The sequence below is a fragment of the Numida meleagris genome, chromosome 2 (genome assembly GCF_002078875.1).
Source record: "Numida meleagris isolate 19003 breed g44 Domestic line chromosome 2, NumMel1.0, whole genome shotgun sequence".
Taxonomy (NCBI): domain Eukaryota; kingdom Metazoa; phylum Chordata; class Aves; order Galliformes; family Numididae; genus Numida; species Numida meleagris.
The window spans coordinates 56,200,682-56,210,417 of NC_034410.1; positions in this window are offsets into that span (position 1 = coordinate 56,200,682).

Below are 9,736 nucleotides of genomic sequence, written 5' to 3' on the forward strand. Positions count from 1 at the left end.
AGAAATAGAGCTGCAGTCATCACGATGAGCAAAGCCATGCTACTGTCAGTGAGATCACATTAAAATATTTTAAGAATACTTAAGAAAATATAGCAAATAAATAAAGGAATTCTTAAAGCAGCCTAGAAGAAAAAACATCCTGAACATGGTTGTTATTTTTTGGGAGGGAATTGATGGTATGAATTAGAGTGAGTATCTCCATACGAGACAGCAACCAAATCCTTTCTTATGGAAGTGTGTACGCCCATATTTCTGAGCACTTGAAGTGCACAAAAAATATCTTTCTTTTCATTTCTGAAGTACTATTGCTTAGAATGGTACTCAGCAATTCAGACACATTGTACTTGAGCAGCGTGACGTTTAGAAGGCAGGTATAAAGTAAAACTGTTTCATTAAAAACAGGTCACATCAGGACCCAAACAGAAAAGTAGTTTATCTTGGAATGACCAAAAATTGATGTGTGTGATCTGTTTTTCCATTGGCTTCTCCAAAGAATGTGGCCCAACTGAACCATAAAATTGTGCTCCAAAAGGATATTGAACACACACTTTGCTCAGATAAGTGTGAAGATAGCTGTTATCCATATTCAATTTTCAGGCAGCGACACTTCAGAAAATTCCACCTTTACAATTTCTTCTATGGAAATAATTTCTTCTTTTATGCCTCCTTTTGGATGATAAACTCACATTGATCTTGACTTTATTCCACTTAATTCCACTTACATGTAATTGAAAATACATGTAAGTTCAAAAGGTATTAAAATCAGACAGAACAGATAACTGGTTTTAGAAAGTTACTTACACTAGACAATAAATCCATTTCCAGTCTTTTGGCAGACACATGCCCTTTCTTCCTGAAAATATGAAAATTATGCTTTCATGGGACAAATCACCAAACTGTCTTCTCAATGAAACAGAAATGTATTTCATGCAAATAAATAAATAAAATAGAACACACTCAAATAATTATTTATTTTTGCTTTTTTTCAGTCTCTTTATTTCATGGGGTTAATGCTTTCTATTTGAAATTTTGATGAAGTTGAAAAAAGAAACTGTGAGATCAGCCTTATTCATGACCCACTGTTTATAAAACTTTGTGTCTAAATAATTTATTTTATATATATGAAAAATCCTGTTTTACCAAGCGTTTTCTCTGACTTACATGGGCAGCACTGACCTCTGTCCTGTGCTTCTATAAGAAATATTTGCTCCAAAAATATGCTAACCATCCACTGTTTTGTTTGCACGCTATTAGGGGGTTTGCATAAGTATTCAAGATGCACAGAGGAAGAGGGAAACATCATGCCTGATATTCTACTTTAAGTTACTTGCATTCCTTCTGGAACCAAAACAAACTATTAGAAAGGCTTGTTTTACATGCATTTACAGATCACTACTGGCAAGGCATGTGAATCCTGGAAGCTGGATCTTTTCTCGTTTCATCAGACCTCTTTCGGTAAATGGATTTCCCTTATCATGTGCCACCTATCTACACAGCATTCTGCCCATGTGCCTGCTTTTCTTCTGGTTTCTTTTTCTCCCTAGCTCTCTTCTGTTATTGGCCTGCCTGTTACAACTCCCTAATTATTCTTTCCCAGTCCTTATATATGAAAGGATAATGTATGTAAAATGCTTTCAGCTTGTCAGCTCAACAGTGTTAAGCAAGTGAGAATACTCATTCAATTTCTTATTAGATTAATGAGCATTTAGATAAATAAGACTTTGTCCAGGAGGCCAGATTCAGTGTGTGAAGGAATGCTAATCACAAGGTGGGGAGCACAGCTCAGTACTTTGAGCAACTGAGCAGGTACTGAAGAGGAAGCCAACCCCCTTGAGCCAATGGCCTTCACATCACACTGCTGCTGGAGACCCACAAATCACAGTACATAACAAAGAAATTACCTACAAAAAAAGTGAAACCTGCATAGTCACATTCTCCCTGTTCCACCCAAAAGCATCTAACAGCTACTTTGGCATGGATTATTAAAAATTGATTATCTCTTTTCATATTCTACCAGCTCTCAGCCAGGACTCAGGTTGACAAGTCCTTCAAAATGGGGATAGCACACAGTTTTAAATCCACATAGTATAATTCTCATAGAATCGTAGAATCCTTAGAGTTGGAAGGGACCTCTGAAGGCCATCTAGTCCAACTTCCCTGCAATGAGCAGGGACATCCACAACTAGATCAGGTTGCCCAGGGCCTTATCCAGCCTCACCTTGAAAGTCTCCAGGGATGGGGAATCAACCATACCTCTGGAAATCCTGTTCCAGGGCCCCACCACCCTCACTGTAAAATACTTTTTTTCTTATATCCAACCTAAATCTACCTTCTCTAAGCTTGAAGCCATTTCCCCTTGTTCTGCCATCACAGACCCTTCTAAAGAGCCTGTCCCCTTCTTTCCTGTAGCTCCCCTTTAGATACTGAAAGGCCACTATCAGATCCCCTCATAGCCTTCTCTTCTCCAGGCTGAACAGCCCCAGCTCTTTCAGCTTGTTCTCATAGGAGAGGAGTTGCATCCCTTGGATCACTTTTGTGGCCCTCCTCTGGATGCACTCCAACAGGTCTATGTCTCTCCTGTACTGAGGACTCCACATCCGAATGGAGTACTCCAGGTGAGGCCTCACCAGTGCAGAGTAGGAGGGCAGGATCACCTCCCTCTACCTGCTGGCCATGCGTTTGATGCAGCCCAGGATGCGGTTGGCTTTCTGGGCTGTGAAGGCACATTGCTGGTTCATATCCAGCTTTCCATCCACCAGTACCCCCAGGTCTCTTTCCGCAGGGCTGCTCTCAATCCTTTCATACCCCAGCTTGTATTGGTAGTGAGGGTTGCCTCAATCCAGGTGCAAAACTTTGCTCTTGGATTTGTTGAAGTTCATGAAGTTCACCTGGCCCCACTGCTCAAGCCCATCTAGGTCCCTCTGGATGGCAACCTATCCCTCTGGTGTGTTGACTGCACCCTACAGCTTGGTGTCATCTGCAAACTTGCTGAGGGCGTACTCTACCCTACTGTCAATATAATTGATGAAGGTATTAAAGAGTATTGGTGCCAGCACTGACCCCTGGGGGACACCACTCATCACCGATCTCCATCCAGACACTGAGGCATTGACCACCACTCTCTGGACTTGATCCTGCAGCCAGTTCTTCATCCATTGCACAGTTCACCCATTAAATCCACATATTTCCAGTTTGGGGAGAAGGATGTTGTGGGGTATCGTGTCAAAGGCCTTACTGAAGTTGAGATAGATGACATCAGTGGATTTTCCCTTGTCCTTTGATGCAGTGACACCATCATAAAAGGTCTCTAGGTTGGCAAATCTAGCAGGATTTGCCCTTGGTGAAGCCATGCAGGTTCTCCCATATCACCTCACTGCCTTCCATGTGCCTTAGCGTAGCTTCCAGGAGGATCTGTTCCATTACCTTTCCTGGCACAGAGATGAGACTGACAGGTCAGTAGTTCCCAGAGTCATCTTTTTTACACTTCTTAAAAATGGGTCTGATGTTGCCTTTTTTCCAGTCACCAGGGACTTCACCTGAGTGCCATGACTTTTCAAATATCATTGAGAGTGGCTTGGCGACTACATTAGCTAATTTCCTCAGAACTCTGGGATGCACCTCATCGGGACCCGTAGACTTGTGGATGTTCAAGCTCCTCAAGTGGTCACGAACCTGATCTTCAGTTACAGTGGGAGAGATGTTACTTCCCCAATCCCAAACCAAATATTTGAGGGCTGTGCGGCAAGCAGTTATCAGAGATGACCAAGGCAAGAAAGTTGTTTAAGTACCTCAGCCTTCTCCTTTTCTGATGTTTCCAGCTTGCCTGTGTTACTCACTGGGGGGTATGCCCTCCTGGACTTTCCTTTTCTGGTTGAGTTACCTGTAGAAGCTTTTCTTGTTCTTCTTCAGATCCCTTGCCAAATTTAGTTAAAGCTGAGCCTTGGCTTTCCTGACCCCATCCCTACACAGTCTAGCAGCTTCCTTATAGTCATCCCACGGTACCTGTCCCTGTTTCCACTGCCTGTGCATTTTCTTCTTGCTCTTCAGTTTGACCAGCAGGTCCCATTTCAGCCATGCTGGTCTCTTGTCTTTCTTTCCTGACTTTCTACACTTGGGGATGGAGAGCTCTTGCATGCTGAGGAAAGCTTCCTTAAAAATCTGCCAGCTCTGGACTGCATTCTTACCCATGAGGCACTCAGGCACTGTGAGTGTGCAAGTGGAAGAGATCTTGCTCATGACAGCAAAGAAGCCCGCTCAAATCTGTGGGAATCTCTGTTGTCTCTAAAATCCCTTCATGTCAGGTGTGTCAGAAAATTTTCCACCATGAATATCTCTCTGTTCTGCCATTTGCAACACATACTAGTTCAAAACAGTATCCAAGCCAACGTCTTCAAAAGATGCAGAAGGATTTGGAAATATAAATGCACCTGGAAGTTTATGGCAGTTTCATAATTCTCTCAAGCCACTTCTAAAAATCCCTGTTGCAGCTCTGTAAGCCTTGCTCTAGGTTCCCTTTTGGACTATAAATCAAAAGGAGCTGATTTTCTAGTCATACAGCACCTTGTAGAAAAATGATTCAAACTAAACTATACTCAAAATTTAGCCACAAATCAACACTGAATTTATATACTGTTACAAAAATAACAGGGAGCGATTGTCCATCACTAACATTTAAAAGCATTAGCTTTATCACACTTTTAATACAGAAAACCTTCCAGTATTGGTTCATACTAATGCAGTTTTCTTATTCTCAGCCAAATGTACCTGATCACCTCTCTAGACACTTCGTAGAAAGCAACTGGCAATTTGTAATACTTACTAAATTTAAAAAGTTAATTACTATCTAACTGAAGTAGCTTATTATACAAGTACTGGGACTATGCCTATGTGCCAGTTGAATACACTAAAGCATTCCATTTAAGCAATTTAAATTAAAATATCGTTTTATAAGTTGTTTTGATTGTGATTGCATATTGAGATTTTAAATAATTTTGATTTAATTTCAAGGGAGATGGATTCATTTTGTGTATTATCTAATTGTAATCATTTTTGTGTGATTAGCATTTAATTTATGTCTCCGCTCTTAGCACTTTTCTTCCCTACAGCTGTAGTTGCATTATACTTTTCAAAAGGCTGAGTGCTCTGTGCTAAGCACTGTGGAGATGGAGTACCAAAAAGCACCATGAAAAAGCAACAACTAGATCTGGAGTTCTACAAGCAACCCTTTAGTAGAATGCCACTATTATGTTTCATCATACAGCCACAGAAACATCTTGATAATGGTAATAGAGATAATTAAAAAATGACGGTGCAATATAGTTACTTGCTAACCAAACCCAAGACAACCAGAAGCCAGTTCCAGATTAGTTCTCAGCCCAAAACTTGTATATTTAGGAGGCAGTAATACAAACAGAATGGATGTAGTGCTATATTTCTGTCTGCAGCACAGATGCATGCTTTCTCCTTTGCCACTCTTCAGTGTCTACTTCAAGACTCATACATCCATTCTGAAAAATAATGAGACATTATATTTTCTTCTACAAATGTATTATGTGTATTACTCATTACTAAAAGTGGGCATTTCTTTTCTGTTTTGGCAGATTTTTTTTTGTGTTGTTGCTTTTTTAAATTTTTTTTTTTAGGGGAGAAGGGCACGTGAAATTGTAGACTTAATGAAGTATTTTATACTCTAGGCTGACTTTGGTGATTGACTGTATCCAAATTCAAAAAAGCACGGGGACAGATTTCCTAGTTCACAAGTAGCATTTGAGGAGAATAACCTGGAATTTGTCCAGTTCAAATAATTTTGAGTGCTTAAGGGAGTATGAGATAAAATATATGTCTCTGAATATGCTTTCAAAGTTCAAGGACTGCTTTACATTTCTTAGACATCTGCCAGTTAGCAAACTGGCGAAGAACAAGTACAGACTAAGAATTTATCTTCTGATTTATGCTGTTCAATGAGGCAAATATTTCATAACGTACATGGTAACACTTGTGGTCAGTACTCCTTTAAACTGAAGTGTCCTAGGTAATCATACGCTTCCCCACATCTTTTCTGAAGGAAATTCCCTTAGCAGCAATCTGATTGAGCTCATCGGAAACAGGTACCAAGCAGGAAGTTACATCCTGTCTTTGTCTTAGGATTTGATGTTGAGTTTACAGATTTTTGTTCCCTGTTAAGGTTTATAAATGAACTCATAGATGGTCTGTCAGTGTGTATTGTTTGTTACTTTTTCCCATTGTCAGCTCTTTGCTTTGGAATGCTTCTGTGAATATTCCCACTACTAGCTCTTTTGGGCCTTCAGTTAATATGCTCTAAACCACCACATACAGAACAGAAAAAAAACCCTACAAGATAACTAATATAGCAGCTGAAGGTAATTAGAAAATGATAGTCTTTGTAACACTGCAGTAAAAAGGAAAAATATAATCCAAAGGGCAGATCAAAAAAAATATATATATGCATTCATTTATAAAACTAAAATGTGACTGTATTGTGTGTGTGTGCATATGTATATATATTAATGAAGGAAATTATCAAGAAGCAGGGTTACTTTAGAAGATTTTTACATTTTGAATATCAAAGTCAGAAATATCAAGGATACCCAGGTAAGTTTACAAAAAATAAAATGAGATTGGCCTGCTGTGAAATTAGATACATTCACTGAGCGTCCCTCAAATGCACAAGGTTAAACTAGCTGTCACATACACAGCTTTCAATAGACTTTCCCTCCCAGGGAAACAATAGAGAGCTTAGGCAGTCCACTCCCACTCAGATTTAGAAACACTCCAGGAACAGCCTGCAGTAGCCTCTGCTGCAGGATCTACTGAAGGTGGCCCATTAGTCTTCTCAGTAAAAATGTCTCCTCTGTTTAACTGCCTGATCACATGACGAACCTCTCTAATCATAATGGAAACAACTGTATTTCTACTCAGGGCACTGACCAAGCTAAAGAAAAGCTAAGGACATCTAAGGATCATTCCTCTACCATAACTGTTCATAGATTGCTTCACATTGTATTGTATCTCAATCCATTTTTCAATTATTATTTTGTTACAGTTGTGTTTTCTTATTTTTATGGTAAATGTGGACTAGAATGCTGCAGTATAGAGATAAAAACATAGAGATATTTTTCTTCTTTTGGTATATAAGACATCCATATAAGCTTATGTAGCATTTTCATAGAATCATAGAATCATAGAATGGCCTAGTTTGAAAAGGACCTCAAAGATCATCTAGTTTCAACCCCCTTGCTGTGGGTTGGGTTGCCAACCACTAGACAAGGCTGCCCAGAGCCACGTCCAGCCTGGCCTTGAATGCCTCCAGGGATGGGGCATCCACAACATCTCTGGGCAACCTGTTCCAGTGAGTCACCACCCTCTGAGTGGAAAACTTCCTCCTAATATACTTTGTTACTAAATTTTTAATAGAGAAGAACTGAAATGAGAAACTTGCATCTGAACCCCTTTGAATTTTATGGAGAACGAATACTTTATTTTCATCCTTGGACAAGTTTTCTCTGCCAGTTTTAGCAGTTGTAGATCTACCTGCTACACCTTAATGAGATCTAGATTCCCAGCCTACTCCCTTCTCTGTGTTAAGCTTGGCTTCTTCAGATGTTTCTTAATCAAAATATTGGATTAAAATAGCCTTCAGAAAGTTATGCAATTTCTATCAAGAAACAAAAGAGCAACTGAAGGAACCTATTACAAAAAACAGGTAATCTGCTTCCTCTAGTCCAAACTGCTGAAATTCAAATGAAGGGACAGCAGGGAAGCAAAATAAATCTCATTTAAAGTTAATAAGCATTTTTTTAAACACAACTTCTGCCTCATGAGCCTCAAGATTTGATTTGCACCTGCAGACAAATCCCAAGGATTATACTCTTCATCATTCTCTGCTTTTAAACAAATTTTACTTTAGAAAGCCTGTGTTCTGATCTTAACCAGATAATATCTTTTTAAGTGAATTTGGGACAACTGTAATAAAATTCCAATTGCTTATATGGCTATGCATAGAAATCAAAAGGTTACTGTAGCTTATTTTACTGAGCAAGCCCCACATGACACTTTTTAGTTTGTCTAAACACAGACATCTCAATCTACATGGTCTATAAAAAGGAAAATACACTACTATGAAACAAAGCTAGCAAAGCATGACCATCACTCTTCATAAAAAGGTACAAGTAGGATTGACCGCCAAAGGACCAAATCCTGATGGGACTCAGGCATCCACTGTTTTGCTAAATGGACTGAACACACTGGCAACTCCGAGAAGAGTGGCATCTAACTGAAAAAAATATCAGTTTTCATGTTCTCTTTAACCATATAAAATACTGTCAGATTCTACACTTCTGTGCTCCATGATTTTGCTGCCTCTCCTACAGTGAGGATCTTAGCTCAACTCTAGGTTTTCTAGGTGGTTTCATATTCAAAATGCACAAATGAACCTGTACAGCATTTGTGGGTTTTTTTTGCATAGCATTGAGCATTTGTTCTATCTATAGAAATTACATCTCTGAAATTTCTTAATAAATAAAAAATAATAAAAACGTCTTTAATTGAACTAAGCATCTTAATTCCTTCACCTCTCTACACCAAGAGCTAGTATAGTGCTCCCTAAAAAGCGGCAACACTAAACTTTGCTACAAACTTTAACTACAAAGCTGTTACACCTAGTGAGGTTTAATGTTTCATGTGTCAAGCATTTGCCTTGATTTCCAAGGCACAGGGTCAGTATGTAAGCTGTTACTCTTATTCTTTTAGGTAAAGTCTCTGAAGGAACAGCAGTTACATAGATACTCAAAAAAAAAGAGATGGGAATACAGCTATCTGGTCCAATATAGCAAGTAACTAGGCAGAAAATGTTCTATATCTTCTTCTGTGAAAGATAACAGAAAAATCCTACAGGACTGACCATGCAGGTTTGTTGTTTTTTTTTTCCTGTTTTCTTTGTTTGTTTGTTTGTTTTTTTGAGAATGTACTGTTACATTACCAGCCATTTGTGAACAATGGTGTTCAGCTTATCACTGTATATTAATCTTACTAGCACTTTTCATCTCTGCCATTTGTTTGCTTGTTTACAAACGCAGTGTGCTATCCCCAATTTTGTAGAGCCACAGGCATTAAAGCCTTATGTAAAGGCCTTTCCCTGACCTATTGTGAGTAGAGCTGCTGAAGGAGTTCCACTCACAATATTTTTACAATCCCAACTCCAAAAGCTTTTGAAGTTAATATAGACTTCTTGACTTTATTTACAGATACTAAATTTTGCAGAAATACCTCTGAAACAAACAGGTGAGTGTGTGTATACAGGCACACCCTTTATTATCTTGGCAAGGAAGTAACGACAAAGTAGACTTAGAATCATAGAAGCACCAAGGTTGGAAAAGACCTCCAAGATCATCCAGTCCAACCATCCACCAACACCAATAATTTCCCACGATACCATGTCCCTTAGTACAACATCAAAATGTTTCTTGAACACCTCCAGGAATGGTGACTCCACCACCTCTAAGCAGTCTGTTTCAGTGCCTGACCACTCTTTTGGAGAAGAAATTTTTCCTAACATTCAACCTGAGTCTCCCCCTGAAGCTGCAACTTGATGCCATTCTCTCTCATCCTATCACTAGTTAAATGGGAGAAGAGGCTTACACCCACTCACCACAGCCTACTTTCAGGTAGCTGTAGAGTGCTATAAGTTCTCTCCTGAGCCTTCTCTTCTCCAGACTAA